Source organism: Dendrobium catenatum, unplaced genomic scaffold (genome assembly GCF_001605985.2).
Source record: "Dendrobium catenatum unplaced genomic scaffold, ASM160598v2 fragScaff_scaffold_1105, whole genome shotgun sequence".
In the NCBI taxonomy this organism is placed as follows: domain Eukaryota; kingdom Viridiplantae; phylum Streptophyta; class Magnoliopsida; order Asparagales; family Orchidaceae; genus Dendrobium; species Dendrobium catenatum.
The window spans coordinates 639,245-654,163 of NW_021319567.1; positions in this window are offsets into that span (position 1 = coordinate 639,245).

A 14,919-nucleotide genomic window follows, 5' to 3' on the forward strand; every position below is an offset into this window, starting at 1 on the left:
AATCCGGATGTGACCGACCGATTTCAAAACGGGTTCGGGTTCTAGTTCCCGGATTTCGACCCGTTTGAAAAAACGGATCGGGTTCGGGTTAACCCAGTGGGTTGCCGGGTTAACCCGCAAACCCGATAAATTAAATTTGCCGCGCTGCTCGCGAAGCTGCCCCGCTTGCCCGCGCACGCCCGCTGCTGTGCACGCTGCCGCTCCTGCCAGGCTAGCGCGCATGCGCTACCGCGCGCGCACCCACGCTCGTCGTTCCCCTGCAAACACCCGCGCTCGCCACTCACCGCGCGCACACGCGCTCGCTGCTCGCCCGCGCGCGCACCCGCACTCGCCGCTCGCTGCACGCCGGCTCACCGCGTTCGGGTCCGTGTCGGGTCGGGTAACCTGGCAACCCGCCGGGTAGGCCAGGTTCGGATTTCCGAGCCGTTTTTATCTACCGGGTAGGGTTAGGGTCGACCCGTTTGATGCCGGGTCCAGTTCGGTTCGACCCCAACCTTTACCCGTGACCCGAAATTGACACCGAGTCATAAAACAAAGACTTGGACTCGTATGGAATTTTTTTTTATTATTCTAAATTCAAACTTTTAGTTAAAAATTTTCAATTTTTAAAAAAAATTTATCTAATAAGTTATTTATAAATAGTAAGTTGTACTAAGCTTTTTTATTATTACTAAATTAACTCTTTAGTATATCAAAATTTTTTGAATTAAAAAATTTTTACTAAAAATTATTTTAAAAAAAATATGAAAAGTTGTTTCCATATAAATTCTAAATTATTAAAATATATTTTAAATTATATATATAATATGAATAATAAACTAAAATTTTAAATTATATTTAATTTAGAATAACCAAATTTTCATAATAATTACGCTACATTTAAATAAACAATCATATGATAATAATCTGAAAGAATTGATAAACTATATACATATATGCCACCTTATCAATTACTTTTATGGCTCTATACATATAGATAAATCTAAAGAGACTTATAAAAACTGGAGATGTAGCCCCTTCGAAGGCCTTGAATATTAAAGTTTTTATTTCTTTTGGTTGGGGCATATAGGCACTTAGGAAGTTAGAAGATGGACATGAATGGAATGAATGAAGCTATTTGGAGGTTTGATAAAAAAGAATAAAAAAAGTTATATTTTTACTTGATCGAATTTTGGTGTACAATACATGCTTATATAAGTTTATGAATAGTGAATAATAAGAAAAAATATATAATGAATGAGATATTCTTTATAATGAGGATGTATTTATAACAAAAAATACTATTATATATCATAAAAAATTATCTTGACAGTTACGATCTTGAGGCAAATTTGAGTGGGAACTTCGAAATTAAATCCGTGACCGTCTGAACTCTTGTTTTAGCAAACTTACAATCGAACTAAACATATCGCAGAAGATGAACCCAATGTCACCAGATTTGAACCCAATCTGAGCCCAAATGGGTCCCAAATCGAGGACATGAAGCACATTTGCAAAGTACAAACCATAAATTTGATGATCAAATGATTCTAAATGTTGCATGCTTATAGTCTAATTGAGTGGCTGGACAAGCATGAATCCAATGATTTTAAGATCATTGAATTCTGACCACATTGAGCGGTTGGACAAGATCGAATCCAATCATCACCGGACTTTGCCGGATTTTTGTCAGTCCACCAAATTGTTGCCAACTTACGCCAGGTCACCAATTTGTTGACGGATTTCCTTCCTACATCGTTGCTTGTCGACTGCTCCCTTCCAACCCCCGATGCCTGACAACGGTCTTTCGACCACAATGCCCACATGGCTACATCATTTTGACCACTATCTCCATACAACATTTTTTCTAGTCACCGTCGCCTGCTGAACTATAATCCTTTGACCTCCATCGCTAGACAACAGTTTTGACCACCATCGTCCTGTCAACTACGGTTCTTCCAACTATTGTCGCATACAACTATCATGTTGACCACCATTACCGTGCTCGAGTACGATCCTATCCAACCATCGTCGCTCGCTACCATATTTATTGCCTACGCGGTCATTAACGACCATCGGTCACTTCATGACCATGTCGCCCGTGGTCGACTATGGTCCTTCCGACCACGTCGACCACGACCATGTTGCCCAACTTATTATGGTTCTTATACACACCATCATTACCAATATGATCACCTGCCTAAATACGATTCATTCCGACACCATCGCCTATAAACAGGTCCTCTCATTCACCGTTGCTTACGCAATGGTCATATTGACCAATTAAATATAATCAACACATCTTAAGAACAACGTTTTGCTATCCTCAATCAATGTACTTGCGCTTTAAGTGATAATTTAACATCTACAAGCCTCACCAGAAAGAGGGCATCATTATTGATCAATAACAATATAGGTGGATTCTTTCAAAATTGGTCAGGCACCGTGATTTTTTCCCCTTTTCAAGGTTTTTTAAGTTAAATTTTGGTGTCACTTGAATATGTTGCACCATACTGTTTTATCTATATTGGTGCTGGACTTTTGTACAAAAACTAAGAACAGTTTAAATTATATTCTCTATCGATAGAATATTATCCATAATCGCACAACTATAGATTCTCTATCATAAAGTTAAACCATAAGTTATAACTTTTATATGATTATCATCTTAAAACCTATGTAACTATAATAGCATAATATTTAATCACAAATATATGACTGTAGCTGAAAGATGTTATATAGAGTTTTCCAGCAAACTGATTAAATATTGAATGTGGTGTGAATTAGATAGACTTGGACAGGGTTAATATGGTGCCAGCAGCGAGTGGTGGAGAAGTTGAGATGGATAAGGTATTTTGATTTTTGCCTAGTGTAGGGATTAGGTGTCGAGTGAAAATCATGATAAAAGGGATAATTCAATGGATGATATATGCTATTGAAATTTAGAGGAGATGTAAACAATGGTTTATTGGCCTGCATTGAAGCCATAGAGAGAATGAGGATTTTGGAAGAGCAAGTGTGGGAGATGAAATTAAAGAAAAAAGAGGATGGAGTGAGTGAGACGTGAAATTCTACTTGCTTCATCATGGGTTGATACTAGAACCATAGAACACCTGTAGATGAGAGGTCCAAAAAATTAAGAGGAGGTTGGTGAGGACATTTGACAGCGGTTTCAGCCGTGTGTAGCTGACTGGGAAGCGCAGAAGAGAAGGAGGAACCGGAGAAAGAGAGAAGGAAAGGGGGAAATGAATTCGAATAGTAAAATTTTAGTTACAGAGCTATATAGGCAAAATAAAACAAGAACTGAACAAGAAATGTTACTATATAACGGAATCAGAATCACTAGAGCCTGAGAAGAGAGCGTCTAACAGTCCCGCAAATTGTCATCCTGAGCACGATGGTAGTTTGGGTCGAAGAATGTTAAGCGCTTTTCAGATAATGGTTGTTTGAGGAATATCGGCGTAGCTAGGTCAGGTTGAGCTGATGTGGGGAGACGACCAATAGCAACTGATTGAAGATGTCCGCTTAATGAAATGATAAATCGATTTCAATGTGCTTCGTGGTCTTGTCGTTGAACACTGGGTTGTTGGCGAGAGCTATAGCTGAAATTGTCGGAGAAAATCTGGAGGTTAGGGGATGTTTGCGGGAGCTGAGTGTCGGCTAACAGCCGGCCGAAAGCCACAGAACTTCGAAGTTGCGGCGGATGAGTGCCACGATATTCGGCTTCTGTGGGGAGACTTGGGTACGGTATCTGCTTTGACGGACCACATACAAAGAGTGTGCCAAAACATACAGTGTCCGAGATGGATTTCCGGTCGGTTTGATGGAGCCAATCAGCGTCAACATATGCTTTTAGTTGAAGTTTGCCTTTGGTAAGTGTGGCATGCCCAGTTGAGATGTTCCTTAATTATAACGTAGGAATTCGCGTTGAGACTTTAAGCGCGTCGGGCTCTTGCATGTGTTGGGCAAGCCGGTAGTTTGTGGCCGAAGCTATATTCTGGCCTTGTGATGTACAAATACTGAAGTGAGCAGCAATTTTTTGAGGTTTGATCTTCGAAGCGGAGGCGAAGGGCTCGACATTTGAATTCTGGAGTAGCAATTGGCGTCTGGGCGGGCTTAGCAGTTTTTGAAACCGGAAGTATGGAGCAGCTTTGTGCATAGTGCGTTGCGGAAAGAATATCCGTAAGGCCGTTTGGTCACCTTATACCCATAAAAACAAAGAGATATCACCTTAGTTGCTTTAATTGGAATTCCAGAATTAGTTTTTTTTAGAGAGAGTTATTATATCTGGATTGTTTGCCGGTGATGAGAATGTCGTCGACATAGATTTAGGTATGAAGATTCTGAGGTGCCGTGTGTAGATGAGTAATGACGGGTCGGCTTTGCTGAAAAAGAATCAAAAAGTTACAAAAATTTGGTTAGTTTTTGAACCATGTCGAGGTGATGTTTGAGCCAGTTAAAGAATTTTGTGGAGTTTGCACACTTGACCTGGATATTGTGCGTCGAATGAACTCCCTGGCGGCTGTTTCATGCATGAAACCTCGTCCGGAGTCTCCGTGTAAGGAACGCGTTGGAAACGTCTAGTTGAAGGATGGACCAATTGGGATGAAGATGCTGAGAGTGATAAAGATGCGGTTATTGAGTCATTTTTCGCCACCGAACTGAATGTTTTCGGTGTAATGTTACGCCGAATTCTTGGGAGAACCCGTGGTTGCACATAGGCAGCTTGTGTAGCTCGCGACTTGATCCAGCTGGTGTGAAGCTCTTAGTTTTATAGGCTCCATTTACCAGCCCGAAATCGGTCTTTGCCGGGTGGAGTGCACAAGCGGACACGTTGCCTTGTTTTTACTGTAAGGCCCATGTATTCGTTGGACATGCGTGCAGCCAGATGTCTCGAATTAGCCGCTTGAGAATAGAGTTGGAGTGGGTTCAGTGCATGCTTGTAGCCAGAAGATGAGATCTTTTTGGGACGGGTTTGCCAGATTTAAGTCTAGTGCATGGATGGTGGGGTTGCGGAATAGAGACACAGAGCTTGGTAGGTGTGAGTGTGAAGTGTGATAGACTATCGAGAATGTTAGGGGTGTCAATATTCTGCACGACCCGAAAAAACCCGACCCGAACCCGACCCAAAAACCGGACCCTAACCCGACTCCGAAAATTTCGGTTAGCTCAGACCCGAACCCGTAACGGTCGGTTGCGGGTTCAGCATTCGACCCGTTTCAAAAAATCGGGTCGGGGTTCGCTAACCCTTTGACCCGAAAATGAGGCCCGAAAGTGAACCCGATTTTGGATCCCGAAGCAACCGATTTTACCCGCAACCCGAGATTACCGTTTTTGACCCAAAAGAGAGTTGGACGTTTTTGACCCAAAAATTACCATTTTCTTGTTTGGAAACGGGGTCAAACGGAGTCGGGTCGGGTTGACCCGACCGAAGCGGGTCGAACGTTCGGGTCAGGAAAAGACCCGTTTTTAAAAACGGGTCGGGTTCGGGTTGACCCGAATAGTTGCCAGGTCAGTTTCGGGTTCGACGCCGAACCCGAACCGTGACCCCGAAATTGACACCCTACGAATATGGTTTGGAGAATATCAGAAGGACTATTGCTGGAAATTGAGTGTGGCTGGCTAGTGGGAATGGTGGGCTAAAGTGATTGGAGGAGGAATGTTTGCAAACGAACAATGAAAGAGGGAATAGGATCAGAAATCGGATGGGGCTTGTGAGGGGAGTGTGCGAGCTCTGAAAGGAAATTTGATTTTGCGTAAAATTACGTGTGACGAGGAAATGTGGAGCTGTTTGGATGAAAGGTTGAGACAGCGATACCCTTTGTGACTGAGGAGTAAAGCCGAGGAAAAGGCATCTGAGATCTTGGAGATAAATTTTGTGAGGAGCTTGGGGTTTGAGCACTGGGAAACATAGACATCAAAACATGAAGATGATCGTAGGTGGGAGTGCATGGTTGAATCCGTTGGAACGGAGTCTGGATGGTCTGATGGCTTTGGAAGGTAGGACGATTAACTGTAAACATCAGGTTTCCCAGGATCGTCCGAGGGCGGATCGGTGGATCGTCCCGGGACGATCAGTCAAATTTTGTTCCGACTGTGTACAGGAAGTTACAAGAATGTTTTTCCTCCCTGGATCGTCCGGGCCCGATAGGGGAATCGTCCCGGGACGATGCGAAGGCAATACACAAGGTTGAGAGTAGGATTTTTATCGTCCAAAGAAAATTCAATTATCATCCTGAGAATAAATCGTCCAGGACGATGAGAATTTTTCAGATCGTCCAGGACATCGTGACGTAGTCGGCCGGGCCGATCAGAAGGTTAATGAACTGGAAATCAACTCATTATTAAAGAGAGAGAAAATCAAAATAAAATAAGCTGATTTTTTAGGAAGAGTAAGTCGAGGGGCAAAAAGAGGGAAAAAGTTGATTTTTGGGCAACGCCAGGCCATTTTCGTTCCGTCGAGACTAGTTCAAGAAATTTGTTACGCAAGGGTAAGACATCATTCCGCCTTTCTCAATTTCAGAATGGTGAGGTTGAACGATTTTTCTGTCCGGATTTCGTTTCGTTAGCGAATTCATCCGTATTTTCCTATTGGCTTCAGTTTTCTACCACGTTAACTTTTGGTATATTTCTGAGGTGCGAGTGCACACATGGTTGATTGATTTCTGGAAAAATTATTGATACGCGATGTGTTTTGATTCGACTGTGTGTTTTTCTTTTGATTGTAATTTCTTTTTTTTTTTTTTTGTATGATGATGTCTGAAATTGTCTGGGGCAGTAGAAGAAAGTCTGTTAATTAAAGTTGTTGTTGGATGTTCTGGTTAATTTGATAAAGTTTTTTGAATCTGGAATTTTGGGTAAATTCCGTATACTTGCCGTTGGATGCTTGCTGGCATTATTCGTACGATTTCGGAATTGTCCGGATTGTTCTGAAATGACATGATATGATGGTGTGCTATAAAAGGGAGTTATAGAGGGGTCGAGATCAGTAAGATCCTCGTGTGTCAGGAAATCTGAATAGCTCTTTGAAATTTGAAAACAAGTTCTGTTCCGGAATCCGATAGATAGTCTTTCTGGTGCTATACAGCAACATCGTTTCTGCATGCCAGTGGGATGCATCAAGGAGGCAAAGGGCCAGAATCCTGAGATTCTATCAGAGTCAGGAATCTTGTTCTGACTTTTGATATTGTTCTGAAGTTGATATTGATTTTTTATTCCGTACTTGAGTTTTTATATGATTTATGATTCTGGATTACGATTCTGTTCTGTTTTCTTGATTTAATTCATGATCTGTATAATTTCTGGTTCTGATTCAATTTTCTGGAATTATGATTTCTGTGATTTTGTATGTTTTGATTCGAATATACGATTCTTGTGATTTTCCGATTTTCTGCTACGGATTTGTCCTGATGTGTTTGATGTGGATTGTGAGGATTCTGATTGGAGGTTTGATATCTTGCTGGCTGTTGTAGCTCATCCTTATTTTCGTGTGAGTTTCAGGTTCTGGGAAAGGGAGGAAGTTCTTGGTAGAGTAGGAGTTCAGAGTCTGATTTCTGTTAGAGTCGTATTTTGCACTTTTTTGATTTTGTACACATCTGCTTTTCTGTTATGTTTTTCTTTCTGGTCTGGAAAGCCATGAGCTAAATTTGTATATGAGTTCTTTTTGAGGAAGAAAAAAGAAGGGATGAGTCGGTTCCCTTGCATTTTCGATGGTTTAGTAGAGCTCTAAATGTGTCTGTTTCTGTTTTGTAAATGTTTGGAAGAAAGTTCTGGAAAAAACAAATTCCATAAGCCAGATCCTGGAATCAGTTTCAGTCAGTTTGAGTTTGGGCGACGACCCGATGCGAGCGAGATACGTCTGCCGGTCGGGTTGGGTCAGTGACATTAACTATTGTAGTTTGCGAGTGGAGACGACCTCAGCCGCAAAAGGCAGGGGGGGGAGATGCGGCGGTGAAGAAGGAGTAGGTGAGCAGATCCAGAAGTGCGATGTTTGCTCGGCTTAGTCCGTTCTGTTCAGGGGTGTAAGGGTAGCTGAGTTTGGTTGTGATGCCGCGTGAAAGAGAAAATCTTGAACTGGAGTACTAGTGAATTCATCGCCGGCCGTCGGGAGCGGAAACGTTGTATAGTAGTGTGAAATTGAGTTTTGAATAAGTGAGTTGAAGTTTGAAATTTCGAAATGTTTCTTGTGGAATTCATTAAGTATAGCCGGATGAAAAATGAGTGAGAAATGTCTGTCGATGTGAAAGACGATCGTTGGAATATTTATACCAATAAAGAGAAAAACTTCGGGAGCGGTGACCCCATACTTTGGCCGAATGATTATTTGAAAAGGTAGCTACAATTAGATTCTAATTGTAGGGAAAGGCATTTTGTGGCTGTTTAGCAAGCCTACAAGAAATACAAGTTTGATGAATAGAGTTTCAGTTTGTAAGCAGAGAATGTGTTTCCGAAGAGAGCAGCCAGAGTCTTGTATGGTGATGGCCCGAGTCTCGCTGGCCAAGAGAAAGCAGGGAGAAGTTGCTGGTCGGAAGAGCGAAGGATTATTCGTTGCGGAATGTGACATGATAGAGTTCCGTCAAGCATTGCAACCACGGAAGAAGTAGGATGTGTCCGAAGATCCTTAATAATGAAGCCGTTAGATCAAAGCATTGATACATGCGTTGTCGCAGTTGTTAGAAATAGACATAAGTATGAGAAAAGCGGATGTGAAGAAGAGTTGCGAAGATAGAGCTACGAGTGGGTCGGAAGGGAAGAATCCCATGACCGGTTGTTGAACGGAATGTGTGCTGCCATTAGCGATGGAGATGGAGTCGGAGCTCGGGTGTAGGGAAGGCGGCTGGCTGAGCTGGAGCGGTGTTCGAACGTGAGGTTGCGCCAGTAGCTCCGTGAAGCTAGAACCCAATTTCTTGTGTAGGCGGAGGTGCGGTCGTTGGTGTTAGCAAGGAGAGTACGGTTGTTTCCCAGAGGTGGAGGGAGTGTTTACTGCATGTATGCAGCGGAGATGCGTAGTTAATCGCATATGTGCCCTGGTTTGCGTAGATTTGCAGATCGGTGAGGTGGATTGAGTGAGAGGTGCTGTTGGCGAGATGGTTGGTTCTTGCGAAGATTGGAAGCAGAAGTCTTCCACGGAAGTAGATTGACCTGGCCTGAGAATAGTGTTGCGAACGATAAGATAGTAAGGCCGTGTAGTCGGAGGAATTGACTCGTTTTTGAGCTGTTTGTGGTATAAGTTGATCGTCCTTGCTACTATTAACTAACGATAAATAAGACGTCAATGATTTAGGGTTGACGATGGTCTAATGGCTGTCTTGAACGGTTGTAGTAGGATGGTAGAACGTTTCAAGATGTTACAGATAATCCTCAGTGTCGATCGTCGATCAGCCGCTGCGATTGGGGTGTCGACAGAATCTTTATTTGAGCTAAGTACTGCTTGCATCGTCTTGTCTTTCATCTGAATATGATGAATTCTGGATGTCTTTAGTCGGATGACGCGAGACCGATTTGTCGGTTGTTAGGCGCCGTTCGAGTGTGAGGCCAACTTCATACCGGGTGTAAGAGTAAGGAAGTAGGTAGACAGACGGAGAGTAGTGGTGGAAGAGATGGGCGAGAACCACAGTTTCTGTCAGATGAGTTTCGATAGATGATGGATCGTTGAACGGGAGGAGGCGGCGGCGAGAGAGGATTTCGCCGGTGAGATGTCATGAAAGCGTTAGCGGAAATGTGCCTGGCATCTGGAGTCCGCCCAGTATAGCGGTAATGTCGGTTTGTGTTGAGAAGTGTTCGGGAACTAGGTCTTGAATGGTGAGATCGAAGAATTGAGAGGGGTGGAACTGTTGAATTCGCAGAGTGCCGATAGTCCTGAGGTGGTCGCCGATGATGGGGGAGCCGGCTTGATCGGCCGGATTGAGGAAGGAGGGTTCGGTTGAGAGAATTCGCTCTATCGCATGACGAAGCGGTGTCAGTCTTATGGCTAGGGGAAGGCAGAAGAGAAGGAGGAAACCGAGTAGAAAGAGAAAGTATAAGGGGAAAGTGATATCAGATAGTAAAAAGTTTATATACAGTATACTTTGTTAAGGAAATTAAACAAGACTGATTACAAGAAATGTTCACATCCGGTGGAAAAAACGGATCGGGTTTGGGTTGACCTGGTGGGTTGTCGGGTCAATCCGAAAACCCGTTTAATTTACAAAAGTTGGATTCCCGCCCTCTGCCCCCGCCCGCGCTGCCTGCGCACCAAGTTCCCGCGCTTGCTGCCCCTCGCCCGCTGCATTTAAAAGAAAATTATACTAATAAGTTATTTTATAAAATAGTAAGTTGTACTAAGCTTTTTTATTATTACTAAATTAACTCTTTAGTATCAAAATTTTTTGAATTAAAAAATTTTCTACTAAAAATTATTTTAAAAAAAATATGAAAAAGTTGTTCCATATAAATTCTAAATTATTAAATATATTTTAAATTATATATATAATATGAATAATAAACTAAAATTTTAATTATATTTAATTTAGAATAACCAAATTTTCATAATAATACGCTACATTTAAATAAACAATCATATGATAATAATCTGAAAGAATTGATAAACTATTACATATATGCCACCTTATCAATTACTTTATGTGCTCTATACATATAGATAATCAAATAGACTTTATAAAAACTGGAGATGTAGCCCCTTCGAAGGCCTTGAATATTAAAGCTTTTATTTCTTTTGGTTGGGGCATATAGGCACTTAGGAAGTTAGAAGATGGACATGAATGGAATGAATGAAGCATATTTGGAGGTTGATAAAAAAAGAATAAAAAAAGTTATATTTTTACTTGATCGAATTTTGGTGTACAAACATGCTTATATAAGTTTATGAATAGTGAATAATAAGAAAAAATATATAATGAATGAGAATATTCTTTATAATGAGGATGTATTATAACAAAAAATACTATTATATATCATAAAAAATTTATCTTGATCAGTTACGAATCTTGAGGCAAATTTGAGTTGGGAACTTCCGAAATTAAATCCGTGACCGTCTGAACTCTGGTTTTAGCAAACTTACAATCGAACTAAACATATCGAAAAGATGAACCCAATGTCACCAGATTTGACCCAATCTGAGCCCAAATGGGTCCAAATCGAGGACATGAAGCACATTTGCAAGGTACAAACCATAAATTTGATGATCAAATGATTTCTAAATGTTGCATGCTTATAGTCTAATTGAGTGGCTGGACAAGACGAATCCAATGATTTCAAGATCATTGAATTTTGACACCACATTGAGCGGTTGGACAAGACGAATCCACCAATCATCACCAGACTTTTGCCGGATTTTTGTCAGTCCACCAATTGTTGCCGAACTTACGCCAGGTCACCAATTGTTGATGGATTTCCTTCCTAACATCGTTGCTTGTCGACTGCTGCCCTTCCAACCCCCGATGCCTGACAACGGTCTTTCTGACCACAATTGCCCACATGCTACAATCATTTTGACCACTATCTCCATACAACATTTTTTCTAATCACCGTCGCCTGTGAAATATAATCCTTTTGACCTCCATCGCTAGACAACAGTTTTGACCACCATCGCCTGTCAACTACGGTTCTTCCAACTATTGTCGCTATACAACTATCATGTTGACCACCGTTACCTGCTGAGTACGATCCTTCCAACCATCGTCGCTCGCTGACCATATTACTTGCCTACTACGGTCATTCCGACCATCGTCACTTCATGACCATGTCGCCCGTCGACTATGGTCCTTCCGACCAACGTCGCCCAACGACCATGTTGCCCACTGATTATGGTTCTTCTAACCACCATCACCTACCAATCATGTCACCTGCCTAATACGATCATTCCGACCACCATCGCCTATAAACCAGGGTCCTTCCATCCACCGTTGCTTATCGCCAATGGTCCTATTGACCAAATAAATATATCAACACTCTCTTAAGAACAACTGTTATGCTATTCTCTAATAATGTACTGCGCTTTATATAATTTATACATCTAGTCAAGGCCTTCACCCCAAGAAAGGGCATCATTTATGATCAATAACAAATATTAGTGGATTCATTCAAATTGGGTCAGGCCACGTGATTTTTCCCCTTTTCAAGTTTTTTTATGTAAAAATTTTGGTGTCACTTATGAATATTGCACCATACTGTTTTATCTATATGTGTGCTGGATCTTTGTACAAAACTAAGAAGCTAAATTTTATATTTCTCTATCGCTATGAATATTCCATAATGCAACAACTATAGATTCCTATCATAAATGTTAACCATAAGTGATAACATTGATATGATTATATCTTAAAACCTAGTAACTATAATAGCTATAATATTTAATCACAAACTTATGATGTAGCTGAAAGATGTAGATAGAGTTTTACAAGCAAACTGTACAATATGAATGGGGGTGTGAATTAGATAGATGGACAGGTTAATAGGTTGCCAGCAGGGTGGTGGAGAAGTGAGATGGATAAGGGATTTTGTTTTGCCTTGTAGTGGATTAGTGTTCGATGAAAAATCATGATAGAAAGGGGAAATTCAAGGAGTGATTATTGGCTATGAAATTTAAGAGAGATGATAAATCAAATGGGTTATTGGCCTGCAATTGAAGCCATAGAGAGAATGAGGAGGATTTTTGGAAGAGCAAGTGTGGAGAGATGGAAATAAAGAAAATAAGAGAGGAGTGAGTGAGACGTGAAATTTCTACTTGCTGTCATCATGGGTTTGATACTAGAACCATAAGAACACCTTAATGAGAGGTGCAACAAAATAAGAGGAGGTTGTGAGACATTTAACTATTATTAGAGAATATAGGAGGCTATGGATACTGGAGATTAGGTCGCGTGGAATGCACACATGCAAACAAGTGAAGCACAATGGCTTAAGGGTGTGGTTGTGCAATGAGAATTGTGATGACATTGCAGCTTGCAAAATCATTCAAGGTAGTTGTGTGGATGGCTCAAGAATGATATCAATGTTTTTAGAAGCAAGTGGGTATGCAATGGTGAGTTCATAAAGAGGCATGAAGAGGCTACAAAGCTTGTGCATTAGGAAAGGTAGATCAGAAATCCAATCAATAGTTTAGGCCTAGTTTGATAATTTAGTCGTGTTTATTTTTAAATTTTATTGTATTGTCTAATAGGTTATATTGAGTAAAAATACATGACACATAAAACTATAGATGCATAGTAAAAATAGTCTCATCATATTACAAAACATATCGATATATCTAATATGAATATGGTCGAATCTATAGATATGAGTGACATGGTCGAGTAACAAGCTTAGCTTAGATAATCGAGGCAAGAAAGTACAAACTACATCAACCATCAAGTTTAATATGGAAAAGAATTGAATAGATTGTCTTTGGGTTTAAAATAAATGAGTGAGTTGAATATATGTAGTGTTATAATATGAAGAAGGACACTTGTCAAGCTTCTATTGGTTAAAGAAAGTAGTTGATAATATCAAATACTCTATGTAGTAGAAGGATATAAAAAAAAAAAGATATGCACACAAAAAAATAAAAACCTTAACTTTTTCTTTATATCGCTTGTCTTCGAGTTATAAGTATAATCAATTTTGCTTGAGAATATATGTTAACTTCTATATTTTCTAATATTTTTTCTCTAACATTTAGTGCTCTTTTTACCCTTTCACACCAACAACCTTGGTTGATGAGCATGTTCTTCAGTCAAGGTGACCAAGTGTATTTCATCCACCAAATATCAACTCCAAGCCATTATTGAATCCTTACACAAAAGCAATCATCGCCTTACCATACTCAATATTTGACAAAATCAACACATTAAAGGTAAATTCACCATTAATGACATCTCCTCTATTAACCACACCACCGCATGCATTTATAATTTAATGGGTTGCAATCCATTTAAAGTGCGTTGCCTCATCATTCTGTGTTATGCCAGCGACAATCCATAAAACTATATTCAAAAGGTTGAGTAATTTTATGAATTCCATAAACTATCCAACCAAGATACACTCCCTAACATCCTTCCCCATGGACATTCTAATGAAGGGATGCATCTATGGATAACCAAAATGAAGTGTTTAATGAATCAGGAGAGTTTCATTGCTTCTCTAAACATATTGGCTCATATACATATAGGGATTTACATTAAGAATTAACAAATTTAACACAAATAACCACAAAGTCTAATCAATTACATCAAGCAACTCTCCAACAAAGTTATTTGGATCAACCAAATTTTTTCTCTAGAACTACTTCAAATTTGGCCTCAAAACAACTATCTACAAAGATGTCTAACTTTATCTACCAAAGATAGATGTCTACGCCTTTTCATCTACCTTACTCCGAACAACTTCATGCACTATTATTATCCAACCCAACTAGACCCATCACACTAGTGGTAAACTCCACTTGATATGTATGTAAATCCCTCATAATGTTAATATATAGATATATGCTTCATTTGGGATTGCTTTCTTGTTGCTTCTTAAAAAAGATTTCTAGTAGAAAAAAATTTTGTACTAGAAAACTATTTTAAGAAGCAATAAAAAAATCGTCCCAAACAAAGCCATAATCTAGAAAATATTTTAAGATTTTAAAATTAGTAAATATTATTAGATTTTAAATATGAAGATTGATAAGTGCAAAGTCAATTTTTAGGTTTTGTTTGAAATAGTTTTTTTATTGATTCTTTAAGTAGTTTTTTAGTACAAAATTAAAATTTTTTTTATTAAAAACTGCTTTAAAAAGCATTAAAAAAGTTGTCATAAATGAAGCTTTAGTCATAATAAAATTATTAAAACAGAGGCTCCCTTTAATTTTAAGATTTTAAATATGAAGAAATTTAAAAGTTATTAGAAAATATAAATTATAATAAATCGTAAATGACCCCACTTAAAGATCACCTCCCTTTAATTAAAGTTTAGTACAAT